The sequence below is a fragment of the Littorina saxatilis genome, linkage group LG4 (genome assembly GCF_037325665.1).
Source record: "Littorina saxatilis isolate snail1 linkage group LG4, US_GU_Lsax_2.0, whole genome shotgun sequence".
Classification (NCBI taxonomy): Eukaryota; Metazoa; Mollusca; class Gastropoda; order Littorinimorpha; family Littorinidae; genus Littorina; species Littorina saxatilis.
The window spans coordinates 34,759,082-34,774,193 of NC_090248.1; the positions used below are offsets into that span (position 1 = coordinate 34,759,082).

Consider the following 15,112-nt stretch of genomic DNA (forward strand, 5'->3'; position numbering starts at 1 on the left):
AGACATGACTGCAGGTGTGTTTTATTCATGTATGTTTATGGCTAGTCGTGAGACTTGTTTGCCTTGACTGTCATCACATACGGAAGAGGAGCAGTGTGAGCGCTTGTTCAGCTTCTCCACGGAACTCAAGCGTGTCGACAACACTCGCACCACTGATGCTCTCTGTCTGGACTCGCGCAATGAGGTCAGCCATTTTCTGTCTGCTTCTGTCCGTCTGTCTGTCAGCCTCTGTGTATGCCTGTTTCTGTGTGTTCATGAAAGAGAGAGAGAATGACATGATTTTTATTCCCAAGAAAGATTCAGTGTTTTTCAAACCTGGTCACAAATGGCTGATCTATAACTGACATGATTGTATACCTTTGATTTTTTCAACCGTGTATTACTATTACAGGGCCGGACCCAGGGGGGGGTTCCAGGGGTTCCGGAACCCCACCCCTGGAAAAAGCATGTACCTTGCTTTGAGTGTTTTTGTTTTTTTTACTAGTTTTAGCACCAAAACAATGCTGCTCTTAACCCTCAAAACAAGGCCCAGAATGCACCAGATTGCACAGATTTTAACCGTTTTTCAAAAATTTTCCGGGGGAGCATACCCCCGGACCCCCCTAGTTTGCGCGCCTGCTTTGCAGGCGCGCGCTTGTGGCCGGCTTCGCCACTTCGCTGATTTGCCCCCCCCCCCCCCCCCCCCAAAAGGAGGAACCCCCCCCTTACAACTCATTTGGTCCGGCCCTGTATTAGATACTAGAGAAAAAAATGAGTATTCTCTCAGTAGCAAACACTTCAGATTTCCGATGTCAATGTATTGTAAGTCTTCTAATTCTACGTTCCTGAGCTCAGCTACTCTCATGCAGGGCCTAGCATTGTAAGCCGTTCGGCGTACTTTACGCCGAAATAACATCTCCAGTACGCGGAACTCGATTTGGTGTACGCCGAAATGCAAACCTGTTATTCCCAAACGGTAAACCCAAACAGTCCCAGCTTTCGTTTTGTGCGCCGTTCGGTTCAATTCTCAATCGGTTTGACAGTTTGCTTGAGCACGCACTTCCTCTGGCATCGCGCGAGCATGCTTTGTGCCGGTGTTTTGTGGTTCTAGATTTGAAATAATGCGAACAGAATTTCTCAGCTGCATTCTAAACCGCGAATTCACAACGCGCGGTGTTGAGTATTTCGTTGTGCGCGCGCATCCGCGGCTGGCAAGAGAAAATGAGGTGGCGAAAGGAAAGTGGTGGCCTTTTCCCCCCACTAAATCGCTCTAATGTCTCGAAGCGACATTGTTGAACGTGGTCAGCCATTCAGTGACAAAGAATCCAGGTATTCCTGGAAGTGGGAATGGCTGGATTTCGTTCCGAAGGCGGAAGGCAAGTCAGAAGAACTGAGTAATGTGCCGATACGGACCATGGCTCCGAAACTGGTTGCTATTTCTGGCAAAGCATACTGTCAGCAGTGTGCCGGAAAGAAATATTTTACGCGAACAAGAGCTTCGCAGACCTGTTTACCCTTCCGGATTGTCCGAAATTATTACGGATTTGGGGTCTAAATTCCGGTATTACGGAATACTACCGAAAATTCCGGAAATTACGGTCGAGAAAACGTTTTTCGTGCGTGAAAATTCGAAGTCGAAATTGTGGTAGTCACCAGGACTGTGATTTTAAGGCTGACCGAAACAGCCTTTTCTGCGCATGTACACAGCAAGGTACTTGTCAGATTCCGCGGATTTGAGATCGACATTGGTCCGAAGGGTAATAAAGGGCCGATCTCTGTGGGGACGAAATGCCAACCAAAAAAGCGAAAGTTGTACAGAAATATCGGCAAAACTATTAAGTCAAGTGGCGGTGTCTGGTGAAGTTTAAGAAGAGCGAACCACATTCATTTTGGTGATCAACTTGAGATCAGTGCAACAACAAAGCTAGTCAGTTACGAGTCACGTCGCGGCACGTGTCCCGAGGTTAGACGCAGCATTAGTTTTAACAAAATGCAGTACACAAATGAACATGGAAACAAACAAAAACACGAAATTATGTTTGGCAAAACATGAGCCTGCTTCGCATCGAGTTTATTTGACCTAGGTCTAGGCTACTTCCACAGAATCTCTCAGACCTGCGAACCGATCTCTCACTACGGTCATAGATATAGGTCCCTGCTACGGTCAGTCGCGCCAGAGACATAGATGTAGGTCTATGGTCGCGCTCATCAGTTACTTGGCTGTTGCCGAAATTCAAGTCTTTCTGAGTCTAAAACTGCTCTCCATTAATATTTCTCCAATATAGCAAAGATCACAGTTCTTTGAATCGAAAAACTTACAACAAAATGTTTAAATGAAATAAACGAATCGGTCCTCTAAAATTAAAGGTAGCTTCTGGAGAGCGTTATTATCGATGGGTTAAAACCAGAACCATCTAACTGGATTTCCACCATTTTGAGAAATGGCCACTTGAAGATTTCAACCCCTTATAAAAAATAGTAAACACAGGATTGTAGCCCTCATATTTTACACACTTGACTTAGAGGAAACACTGGTCATGCACACTAGTAATCAATTTAATTGAACAACTTTTTCATATGCAAAAAAGGTATAATTTGTTCTGCTTCCAGAATACACTCCTGCTCTTTTCTCAGTTCTGGAGCTAGAAAAGCCCAGTGCACCATAGCTGCTTCTGACTTCCACACAGACCCCACTGTGGCCTGTGCTACAGCAGTCAGAAGCAGCCTCCTCACACATAGCATGTTCTGCTTCCAAGCAAAGCTTATACTGTACATTAGTTCAAATCGTTTTTCAAAGTTTATTACCGTCATAAACAAACAAATGTCAAGTCACTTGCAAAAATATCATCAAGGACTCATGTATTCATTCATTGTGTGGCCTAATGAACGCAACACGCATAAATAAAAATTAAATTGCCGGTACTTTTCATAGCGAAAAAAAAACACATAACAAAAACAACACACACACAAAACTCTCTCTGAAATCATTAATAATGATAAAAAAAAAGTATAATGATTATACTTTGTTTTTATTGTGTTTTTCAAGAAATCCCAACGGTAATCTTATGTTGTATCAGCTCATATCGTTTTGCGTTGCGCACAAAACTACACACCCAATAACACTAACAACAAACCAAACGAACAAAGCAGCAAACAAGCAAACAAACAAACAAATAAACACAAGGCTGAAGGCGCATTTTAACCACACAATGCAAATGGTAACAAAATCACGAGCTTTAGATCCTGACTGCATGCTACTCTGTTCATTATCAAGAAAACAAATTGGCATTCTTACCTTTTGTTGTACTTTCCTCTTCACAAAAATGTTGTGCACAAAGGTCGAAATAAATAATACACATTTTGCACTTTTAACAGTCGACCTCCTGTACTGCTTTTGTCTTTGCCGTTTGACCAGTTATTCCTGTGTAACATTCATCTCTGAGTGTCTTCGCTTTTCGAACACACCTTTTCTCGTAGTCCCGGGTTGCAGAGTCTTTAAGTTCGGCTGAACTTCTTCTCATGAGGTGTCACATAGGATGCTTCCTTCATCGATGACAGAATTTTCTTTGTTGGGGTTCCATAAACAGATGGAAGAGATGCTGTGGTAGTTTCACCTAAAGGAGCAGTGTCTGACATATATACTACAAGCTGATGTGAATACACCTACAGGGTAACAGAAACTGTGGAAGCACACACAGGAGAAAGATGTACAGGAGTTGGGTAGCTTGATTCATTTTTGAGGGGTGGAATCACAATCAGCAAGTATTGGAGTTGATGCATGACTCGAACAGGAGGATAACCCCCATTCACCATGTTCTCAAAAGGATCTTCGATTGAAGAAACAGCACAATCGTCATATTTTGGGGTAGATTTTGCCAATGGAGACGCATCAAAGTCATCAGGTTTCACTTTTAGCATTGGCAGAAAGGAGATTATGCAACCGTAATCCGTGAATCCGAAGGACAGTTTCCTTAAATGCATGGTGCTTCTTACTTGCCTGGACGGCCTGATGATTCATCTCCTTTCAAACAGCGTCTGCACAAGACATGGATACTATGAATGTTATCTCCTTTGAACAGGCAATTACTACATGTACTTCTATTTTAAAATTATTAACCGATAATAAAAAAAAAGGTAATTGCCTCCGTATTATCGCTTCTGCGTTAAAACTTTGGATAGTTTTCGTGTTTCTATTCACACAAACAAATGAAACATTAGTACTTGATTACACTCTGACCACTCATGCTCATCAGTTTGACATTGTGTATACATAATATGTGTACAGGTAGCGTTTCAATGATTGAAAGAAATTAGGTAAATTTCTTCTGGTGTTGGGGGTAATGTTAGGAAACGCTACCGTTGCTGAGCTTTGGTTCAGTTTTGTGTGTTGCATGTAGTTGACTTATTTGTACTTTGTGGGAAAGTACCGATATTATATTTTGTAAACACAATATTTATGCTTGGACGAGAATGCAGGTGAACTTTCTAGTCCTGTCAAAACAAGTTGTTTACCATGCTGTTTTAGTCGTGAGTTCGTGGCGTTCGTTCGGATTAAGTGCGTCGGCGCTTTTTGATGTACGTCATAAGAGAATGTCGCTAGTTTAGTCCATGCACGGCTCGTATAATGTAGTTGTATCGTGTTCGGTCTGGAATATTCTCGAGATTGAGTATTTACTATATATGCCAGCGCGATTTGAATGTAAAAAAGCTTCTATTTGAGTTCTGCTACGATGTGCAGTTGTATGTATTGAATGCTGAATAAATCCTCGAACTCAATTTGACGAGTTGTTTTCTGTTGCTGCGAAGACGGGCGACGTAGAATAAAAGAACACAACTATACGACATTTGAGAACTTGTGGCAATCTCAAGTGTCGTGTAACACATTGTGATAACCTCTGAATAACAAAATATATTAGAGTCAATTAAACTGACAAAATCCATCAACCAAATCATTCATCTATCCATCTTTACAAGCATACACAAATACTGTAAACACTCACTTACATTTTTTTTATTTTTTAACAAACACTAAAGAGCTGCATGGATACACTACAACATTAAGGCGTGAGCACATGCACACACCGTCACACACAAACACACACTGACACAAACAAACACACACGCGCGCAAGAACATTCACGCTGAAACAAACACATTTACCTGCCTGTGTTTTACAATTAGGAAAACAAAACACAAAAAGCTAGGAATCAGTTTGCAGATACAGGATTTAGACTGAATCAGAAGGTTAATCCCCTATATTTAAAAAAGGAATCTGAATTTCAGCTTTTATGGTCTGTTCAAATGGGGAAAAACATAATACTTGAAGATACTCACTTGAATCTGTGTCCTGACTCGAGCAACAGCCAAATTGACTGTGCAGCAGATGTAAAAATGGCAGAGAGCTGTTCTCTGTTCCATTGTTTTCAGAAAGTGGACCATCCTTTTGTCAGTTTAGGACACCACCCCCCCCCACCCCACCCCACCCCACCCCCTTGCACCCACTTTACCACCAACCCCCCTCCCCGGCCCCAACCCCCTTATTACCACCCTCCTCCCTCAATATCAAGGGACTGCATCTTTTCCAATTCATTCTTCATTCACTCTTTATCACAGGAAAGTTAATTGTGTTTCAACCCTGTACATCCGGAGTCAGGAATTCGGATACTGACACTTGACAGGTGTCACTGACCTGTTTTAGTTCCCACAGTCTATCAAATTCCTTTTTCTGTCAACAGCAGACTCTACTACTGCTAGTTACACTATTCTGTGTGCTGGAGGAAATCCTACACCACACAGAAAGGGTCAAGACCAGATACCACTATCGCTTATGTGCGCTTATCTGGCTGCGCTGTGAACAGGAAAAATGACTGTGACACAGCAAGCAGAAGAGGTCAGGTGACGATGGCTGCATCTGGCTCGCTGTGAAACACTCCCCTTTCCCCACAGGCCTCAGTAGCAGAACAGACTAAACTGAACTTAGCACGTTCTGCTTCCAACCTGGATGGAGTTAGAGGGTTCTGCTTCCAAGATGAGCAGGAGAAATGCTTGGAGCCAGAACAAATTATGACTTATAAATACGCAATTATGCAAGATTTTCAAGAATCCTTTACAGAAAGTGAGAATCATGTTACCATAAGTCAAATAACTATAAAGTTGCAAAACAGGTTATTTTGAGGTAATTGGTTCTGGTTTTAGCCCATCGTTATGTTATATGAAGTCTTATATCGCGCGTATCTCCAGGCTCGGACTCAAGGCGCAGGGATAATTTATGCCGTGTGAGATGGAATTGTTTACACAATACATCACGCATTCACATCGACCAGCAGATCGCAGCTATTTCGGCGCATATCCTACTTTTCACGGCCTATTATTCCAAGTCACACAGGTATTTTGGTGGACATTTTTTTGTATCTATGCCTATACAATTTTGCCAGGAAAGACCCTTTTGTCAATCGTGGGATCTTTAACGTGTACACCCTAATGTAGTGTACACGAAGGGACCTCGGTTTTTCGTCTCATCCGAAAGACTAGCACTTGAACCCACCACCTAGGTTAGGAAAGGGGGGAGAAAATTGCTAACGCCCTGACCCAGGGTCGAACTCGCAACCTCTCGCTTCCGAGCGCAAGTGCGTTACCACTCGGCCACCCAGTCCTGGTTTTATGACTGGTTTTAATGCAGGATGTCTGATGTGACAGAATGTAAGGTGGTTTTGTTCACATGCATCTTCAAGTGACTGTAAATAGTCCAAGGGCGGAGGGGTGGGGGTGGGGGATGTTACAGGGGTTCCGGACCCCCCCCCCCTTGCTGTCAAAAAAGCAAAAAAACAAAACACAAATTTTCCCACAGACATTTTCTGTCTGTGAAATTGTTGTTGTCGGGAGCAGATATCAATGAAGATACATTGCCATTATTTAATACTAACTTTAACAGAAATAATGAGTGGCTGCTGACACCAATTTATCATGTTTAAAATCAAGGATAAGCTACAAATTGTTAATAAAATAGCTAAAATTCTTCAGCCAGACCCCCCCAACCCCTGGACCCCAGGTTGTACCCCCCCCCCCCCCCTAGCTCTCTTGCTCCGCCCCTGAATACTGTGGTGTGTTGGGTTTTTTTTTAGATAAAGTAAACTTGTCTTAGTTAACTTGCATATTATATATCGGGTGTCGTGTGTTTGTGTGTGTGTGTCATCGAGCTTCTGTGTGTGTAGTACAATACTGTTAAACATGGTTATCAATTTTGTACCTGTTTTGCATGGTAGCGCGCGAATAAACGTGTCGTTTAATCGTTTTCGAGCTGGTTTATAATGGTTGATACAAAAGATTACTCAAAGATGCCTCAAATTACGGAAAAGTACCAGCTGCATTTCTGATTTTCACTGATTTGGGGGGTAAACAGGTCTGGCCAAGCAGTTCAAACTTGAATCTTTTTTTCAAAAAACAAGCCAAGAAGGATCATCTCACAACATCTGCTAAAGACATTTCCAGTGTGTACATTTTTTTTTTTTATCAACTTCAGTTTGTTCTCTGTGTATAGTTTTCAACATTTTCAACTTAAGCAAAGGGGGGACATGCTTTATGCCTGAGACTGTGTATAGTTTTCAACAACTTTAAGACAAGGAGTGACATTGCTGACATTGAGTGACATTGTGTTTGTTTGAAGAAGGTAAGCACTTTTAGGCCAAATAACACAAGATTGTCAGTTTTCTTGTTTTCTGTCTGTGTTTTGCTTGTTGGTGAAGGCATAATTTATTTACTCAATCTTCTTTGGGGGGGTCATTTTAGGTAAAACATCTCCAAAAAATCTTCAAATTCGGGGGGCAAAGCCCCCGAACCCCCACCAGGGGCTTTGCCCCTGGACCCCACTGGGGGCCTCCTGCGGCCCCCAGACCCCCGCCTTTGTAAGCTGAACTCACTTTTTCCAATGTTAGGCCCTGCTCATGGTGACCTAGCTTATGGTGAGAGTTTTGTGTGCCATGCCGTTGTTCCTGTGTCGGTATTAACAGAACGTTTTGCTTGGTTAGCACAGTGTTCTAGATGATCGAACGTGTTGCAAAGACCTGTACGCGTAGTGTAGATATTGCGTCACCCGTGATTCACTTTTTTCTCCCATGTTCCAAATCATACGTTGTTTTGCTCCTACCCAGACCTTGCAGATCTTGGCAAACGCGTGACGTAAAAACTAGATTTGATGACGTTACCCGTACACGTTCCCGTACCCGTACTGAAAAGAGCCACATCTAGATCTTGCTAATGAATGGCTGGTTGCCCAATACAGTATTAACTGACTTTCGTCCCAGTAAACATTGGAGGTTTCTCCATCGTGTTTGTGGTGTAGTGCTTGTTGCTAAATACGTATCTGGCTAGAGCAGTAGAGGCGTTAAAGCTGAGAAATGTCCTTATCTTTGTTTTGACAGGAGGACTACACATGCGGGCAGTCGGGGATTCATCCCTCCCCCCTCGCCCCTTTCCTCGTCCTCCTCGTCATCACACACCTCCTCGCCTCACACCTCCTCGCCTCACACCTCTTGCCTCGATGACGGAGCGGCCTTTGACCCCACAGCTCATTGGCCAACCACAAGCCACCTCCGTGTTTCCTGCTTCCTTCTCAACCATTGTGTCTTGCGTGTGTCACCTGACACATCGTTTCTGCTGCCTTGTCAGGGGGGACCACTCTTGCACCTCATAAAGCGGGTTGTTTCCCCGCTAAGGGCAGGTCTACATGCGTCTGCTGTTGAGAGACTGGTTGCTTCCGGAACGATCTGGTTGCTTCCGGAAATACCTGGTTGCTTCCAGAACTATCTGGTTGCTTCCGGAACTATATCTAGTTGCTTCTGGAATCATCTGGTTGCTTCCAGAACTATATCTGGTTGCTTGCGGAACTATATCTGGTTACTTCTAGAATTATCTGGTTGCTTCCAAAAGTAGTTGTCCTCGTGGCGGAATTCAGCTCGGAGAAAGAAGGGGGAACGTGTTACGAAATGGGCATTGTTTTACTGAAGGGTGGTGAGAATCTGAGAAGGAGCTTGCGCTGCGTGTTTTTGTATCACATGTATTGGCAGACTTTAAACACTTCATACGAAACAGTCATGTGTATCACATTTTTCTTGAAAATCCAGTTGTTTGAACAACATTGTCAATAAAAAACAATTTGTTTATGAATATATTATGAGTAGTGAATTTCTGCATTGCCAGGTTTCATGCCTTGGTGTTTTTTGTGCTTGTAAGTATTTTTAATTTAAAACCAGAAGTTTTGACGCTGTATCGTGTTTGAAAATACATTCCTGGGGGGAGATGTAGCGATGCCTTTTTGCATCAGAGGACGACATTCGTTAGTTTTCAGACCTAAACATTACTTCATTCTTAGGAAGTTTTATCACAAGTTGATTGAAGGGGAAAAGTATTTGGAATGGAGATATTTAATATTGCAAATCAAAATTCCGTGCAGCATCTGCAAGTATTTCGTAAATAGTAGCATAAACAAAGTTGTGTGCAGTGTCACTATACTTTGTAATGATGTTTTCTCTCAGATGCATGAAAAATGAAAAGAAAAGTTCAAGAACCTGAACCAGAAATCAAACGATTGTTTGTGGTGATGTTGCATGCACATTACAGAGTGCTGGCTTAAATAGTGAGAGGAAATATCCCCGCTCTCTGTTGACTTAAATTGGTATGAAAAAAAGTATATGTATGTGTACATAATGACATGTCAATAAAGATGAGTGTGATTGCAGTTGATTGCAAACGCTCATGTCTGCAGGACACAGAGCTGTATTATAACAACTGATTCAAGCTACTGTCCTCCTCATGTAAGCCATCGTGTGCACTGCCAGAGACCAGGTCCTGCCTAGGGTGAGAGCATCCTGCCCCTTGGATACAGTACTCCCACAGTCAACAGCCTGGCTGCTCTCTGCACATGTGTATTTGTTCTGAATTAATTTAGCAGGTTGAAAATGTTGTCACTTACAAAATTAATCCAGCAAAACAAATTCTTGCTCCCTTATACAGAAACCAGCCAGACCGTTGGTTTATGGAATGTGTCCAAGTGGAATACTGTATGTACTTATCACATATAAAAGCCGGGACAGATCGGTGGTGATGTAAATGTTGGCTTACACAAAAAGGACTGTATACCTTTAACAATGTTTGCCTTTTTATGACTGTGTTTGTGGTCAGTGCAATTATGATCAAAACGTATTGTGCTCTTTAATTGTGACTTCATGCCTCTCAAATGTTACCAGTGTTAATTATGTGTTGAAACAATCGTGAATAATTGTTCTTCTGCATGGGAAAATTACCTGCCTGTGATGTTCGTACCGAAAGAACTCTTGTTGATTCACTGTGCGTGTACACTGTTTAGTTCAATTCTCAACATACAGGTAAGACTCATCAGATTGCTTACTCAATGTTAATGTTGTTTGATCTGAATGCTGACTTGACATTTTTTTAATAAGATTGCTTACTTGATATTGATGTGTAATGCAATTGCTTGCTTGATATTGTTGTTCAAAGTACAAAATGTTCATGTTTCTCAAATGCCTCGTTCCCATTTTGGCCTTGCAAGACAAAAATCATTTGACATTTTTGTTGCTTAATTTCTGATTCATGGTTTAGTTTATGTTGCAGCCGTGGGTAAACTTTAGTTTATGATTCAGCCAGCTCCAAATGTTGTAGGTGTTGCCCTTGATAATGAAGTGAGTTTGTTCATTGGCGAGATCAGGAAGGAGTCTTTTTTTGGGTGTTGCTACTCTCAGCATTACGGATTCCTTCCATCGTCTTGCAAGTCATGCAGTGTAGAAGATGTTACTTTTGCTTTAGACTGATTTGACAGACAAAAAAAAATAGGTTAAAATATTAGTGATGTAGTTCGTTATTTCTTTTCTTTTTTTTAAATTTGTGTACTTATTCATTTATGTACTTTCTTTTCTCATTTCTGTTGTTGTGTGTGAAGGATTGAAAAGAAATGTTACAACAGTTGCTCAATCTCTGTAAATATTCACACACACACACACACACACACGCGGTCACACACACACACACACTAACACACTCACACACACACACAGAAACCCCCATGTTGATACTGCTTTGCGCCAGTATGCTGTGTTCAAGTCACCACATCTATCACTGAGTTTTGAATGTTTTTATGATGACCTTATCGCTGAAAATCGTTTTGATCAAAACATAATGTCGATCTAAAAACCTTATGAACATGTTGTGCATCAACATTGCTTTCTTGTTGAATCTTCCCCCATCCTGGAATCTAGAAGAAAATAATGTAATATAAGGAAAGTTAGCTGGAAATAATGTCATCATGTGTATCCTTTTCTGTGGATACATTTTTCGTATTCAAGAATTCTACCCAGCTCAACATTGTCTCCAGGCATTTGCATTAGCAGATCCTCAGTAACTCCGCGGTCTGATTAGAAATCATTTTGTATGTTGATGAATCAGATGTTCTTGTATGAGCATGAAAATGAAATCTCAGTTTGTGTTATTCTTTTATTTTCAGCCTCGTCTATATACAGACAATGCTGATGTTGATGAATCCCACTTTAAAATGTTTCCTTTTCCTTGTCTTAAGTTTTCTGTTGTGCTCATGTGCCTCAAGGAGCTGTCGCTGTCTGGGATATTATTGATAGGGCTTTCCCTGTTTCAACACCAACACTGTAGTGTAAGCACTGTACTTTAATCCTGTGAAAGTCAAAATGATGAGCAAATAATTATTGACTCATTAGAAATCAAGTGCCTATAATTGTTTTCCTCTCTGCAATCCATGAAGAGAATGACACACAAACAAGTTAGCAAGAGAAGTGTTGTCAGGCGTAGTTTTTTTTCTGTAGAGAAAGTTTAGTGGGTTTCTTGTTTTTTGTTTTTAATATTTCTAGCCTGTAGTGATTCTAAAAGACCTAGTGCATGCTCTCTGGTTAAAGATTTACACATTTGTTTGTAAAAAAAACTTTTGAAAAAGAAAAGTTCTATCTTCCATCTCTTCTTCTATAACGGCTCACAAATACTACTACAATGATCAGCAGTTGAAAATATTTCACCACACAGTTGAAACAGTTACAACTGACGCTTTTTAATTACCATGGTTTCACAGTTATTTGGCCCGATTCTTGTGGCTGCTTCAGTGCGTTTTGATTTGTGATGCTGCGTGATCATGTCTTGCTGTACGTTTGTTTTATTGGCGTGATATAATGTAACATGTCTGTTTTGTTCATGTGATTTAATGTAATATGTTTGTTTTGTTCATGTGATATAATGTAACATTGTCTGTTTTGTTCATAATATAATATATCATTGATGTGATATAATGTAACATGTCTGTTTTGTTCATGTGATATAATGTTACATGTTTGTTTTGTTCATGTGATATAATGTTACGTTTGTTTTGTTCATGTTATATAATGTTACATGTTTGTTTTGTTCATGTGGTCAAATGTAACGTGCGTATGTACAGTTCTGGCATTCCATTCATCTGCCTCAAAGGTCTTATAAATGTTGATGTACTCGAGAGGTCAATTTGTCTTGTGTATGTCAGTGATACAATTTAGTCCTTGTTTGGGGGAATGGGTTTTCTCTTTTCTGTTTTTTACATTTAGTCAAGTTTTGACTAAATGTTTTAACATAGAGGGGGAATCGAGACGAGGGTCGTGGTGTATGCGTGTGTGTGTGTAGAGCGATTCAGACCAAACTACTGGACCGATCTTTATGAAATTTTACATGAGAGTTCCTGGGAATGATATCCCCGGACATTTTTTTCTTTTTTTCGATAAATACCTTTGATGACGTCATATCCGGCTTTTTGTAAAAGTTGAGGCGGCACTGTCACACCCTCATTTTTCAATCCAATTGATTGAAATTTTGGCCAAGCAATCTTCGACGAAGGCCGGACTTCGGTATTGCATTTCAGCTTGGTGGCTTAAAAATTAATTAATAACTTTGGTCATTAAAAATCTGAAAATTGTAAAAAAAATACTTTTTTATAAAACGATCCAAATTTACATTCATCTTATTCTTCATCATTTTCTGATTCCAAAAACATATAAATATGTTATATTTGGATTAAAAACAAGCTCTGAAAATATAAAAATTATGATCAAAATTAAATTTTCGAAATCAATTTAAAACCACTTTCATCTTATTCCTTGTCGGTTCCTGATTCCAAAAACATATAGATATGATATGTTTGGATTAAAAACACGCTCACAAAGTTAAAACGAAGAGAGGGCCAAAAGCGTACTATCCTTCTCGGCGCAACTACCACCCCGCTCTTCTTGTCAATTTCACTGCCTTTGCCACGAGCGGTGGACCGACGATGCTACGAGTATACGGTCTTGTTTTGTCAATAACAAACGTTTCAACAACTTACCTTTCTTGTTTTTTTATAATGAAAACTTTGTTAAGTCTCATTCTCTACAATTCAAACTTTCTTTCTTTCTTTATTTGTTTTCAACCACGAAGGTTATATCGCGACGGGGAAAGGGGGGAGATAGGATAGAGCCACTTGTCAATTGTTTCTTGTTCACAAAAGCACTAATCAAAAATTTGCTCTAGGGGCTTGCAACGTAGTACAGTAAAACCTGTCTCTAACGGACACCCTTGGGGAATGGTAAGTGTCCCTATTAGACAGGTGTCCCTTCTTCACAGGTGGAGGGGCCGGGGCAATATTTTACAAAGAGCACGTAAAATGAACAAGACACTTTTTGTCAGTCCTGTAGTATGTATTTATTGGATTGAACATGAGACTCACTGAAAATGTGAGCAAACAAATGATACATGTAGCAAACAACAACAACATCCCCCCCCCCCCCCCCCCCCCCCCCCCCCACCTACCCCGTTCCCTACACACACTGTGCATTCAAACTTACGCAAGTCGGACGTCACAAAGCTAAAAATAGCTGACTCTTCATCAGTCATTCAACGGGAAATTCCGCAGTGTGTCTCGACCAAATTGGGTCAGCTCTTGTTTCATTCAGTTTTTCTAGTCTCAGCATAAATGCATGGAACAGAAATTTAGCTGTGTTAACTATTGTTTTTTTCGAACGATTGCTTACAAAGAGAGAGAGAGATCGAGAGAGAGATTAGTAGGAGGGGAGAAGGGGGGAGTGGTAAATGATAAATGGTTGCCGTACCACTCCCATACCACGTTGTTCAGGTCTTCATATTACGTTTTACGACGTTTTACAGTGAGTGAGCGAAAGTGGGTCTCCATCTAAACAAGCCACTGATTGGTCAGAAAAGGGACAGGACAACCAATCAACAACCATTTGTGCTACGGCTACGGCTGCCGAGCACTGACTGCATAACAGTCGAGTTTTCGAAGTTGCGTTTTTATGTACGTTGTGTCCGTTTGTGACAGTGTTTACACTTCCTACGGTCCGAAAAATCGTGTCCGCGTCCGTAAGTGGCAGGTGTCCGCCCGTTAAAGGTTAGTTATTGTTGAAATCGTGTTCGTGCCATGATAAACTGTCCGTATGTAGCAGGTGGCCGTTACAACAAGGGTCCGCTAGACTCAGGTTTTACTGTACCTTACTGGGAGAATGCAAGTTTCCAGTACAAAGGACTTAACATTTCTTACATACTGCTTGACTAAAATCTTTACAAAAATTGACTATATTCTATACAAGAAACACTTAACAAGGGTAAAAGAAGAAACAGAATCCCTTAGTCGCCTCTTACGACATGCTGGGGAGCATCGGGTAAATTCTCTTTTTCTTCATCAATGAAAACTTTGTTTAGCTTCTTTCTCTACAATGCAATGCAACTTTCTTTCTTTAACAATGTAGTTTCTTTCTCTACTAATGTCTTAGTTTCCTGTGTTTTGGTTAGAGTTGTTATACCTCTCTATCTCAGGCATGGGAATTGAAAAAAGTAAAAAAAGGCTGAACATTTGTAAGTAATAGCAAAGTCGACGACGCAAAGCGCCTCCCCCATTTATTTTTTCGGCGGAACAAAAAACAAATTTGGCGGAAATTTGCTTTTCGGCGGACAATTCCCATGCCTGCTATCTGTTTTGCTCATTTATGACGTATGTCATATGTATATGTCATATGCTTGTCCGTTTTAAACACACAATTCACAACACACAAAAACTAACACTAAAAACCAACACACAAAAACCAACATA

The 15,112-nt window shown here is 40.9% G+C and overlaps 1 long non-coding RNA gene across 1 annotated transcript; it reads left to right on the plus strand.

Moving 5' to 3' along the window:
• Positions 1-14: 14 nt before the first annotated feature.
• On the plus strand, positions 15-12,025 carry LOC138964583 (uncharacterized). Its single transcript, XR_011455144.1, has 2 exons — positions 15-184; positions 8,397-12,025. It is a non-coding gene; the product is annotated as an uncharacterized lncRNA (long non-coding RNA).
• Positions 12,026-15,112: the final 3,087 nt, after the last annotated feature.